A 990-nucleotide genomic window follows, 5' to 3' on the forward strand; every position below is an offset into this window, starting at 1 on the left:
TATGAGTTGTTTTTCTTTCTTAGATATAAACATGTTTCATAGCGTTTGCTAGGAAACTATTAATATTTCAGTTGCATTGCGGTTCTAAACCGTTATTCCTAGCAACATTAAATATTTTGTAACACATGCAATGATAACATTTTCGAACAGAACTTAAAATTCAAAAATTCCTAACATACGATATTTCTCAGCAGTCTGAACAAGATGACGTATGTACCATTAGAAATAATTTTAAGATGGTATAACACCTATTCATTCACATAAAACGAGTAATAATTAACATGGATATTAAAGTCATTATTCCGTTGTATTATCTTTACTGCTTTATTGGCAATATTCATCAGAATATTTATCATTAATGATGATTACATTGATATTGATAATAATATTGATTGGGATCGTAATCATAATGATGGAAAGAATAACAATATCAATGATAATAATGCTGAAATAATCATGCTGAAAATGAAAATCCCAGTTGAAATAGTAAGAATAGCGACAATAATGACAATACTGTTGTCAATAACTGATAAAATAATAATGCCAAATAGGTTTCTCATCTTTTTCAGTACTTTATTCCTTTCAGGAAATATTCATTTTCACTGTCATCGTTACCACTAATGCCATCGTTATGGTTATTATCATCATTACTCATACCTATTTTTACTCATGTTATTATAATATTTATGTCAGGGGCCCCGCACTACCAACTTCCTTCCCTGATGTCGGTTATGTTCTCACTTTTGATAATTAAACTGTAATTTTGAAATCGTTTGTCGAGTCATATACGATCTTAGTATCTTCATGTCATAAAGAATGTTTTAAATAATTATTGTGTGCAATATCATTCTGCTTCAGCCGCTACGTTATTACTAACATTGCGACAATAACAAGTGTTATTCATCACAATACTAAGTTTGATATTTGCAATAGAAGAAATGGTTGTGGTGGCAATAGTACATACTATAATTATGATGATCATAATAGCAA

This window comes from Penaeus japonicus, unplaced genomic scaffold (genome assembly GCF_977035675.1).
Source record: "Penaeus japonicus unplaced genomic scaffold, GWHDUDI00000001_assembly GWHDUDI00000031, whole genome shotgun sequence".
Taxonomy (NCBI): domain Eukaryota; kingdom Metazoa; phylum Arthropoda; class Malacostraca; order Decapoda; family Penaeidae; genus Penaeus; species Penaeus japonicus.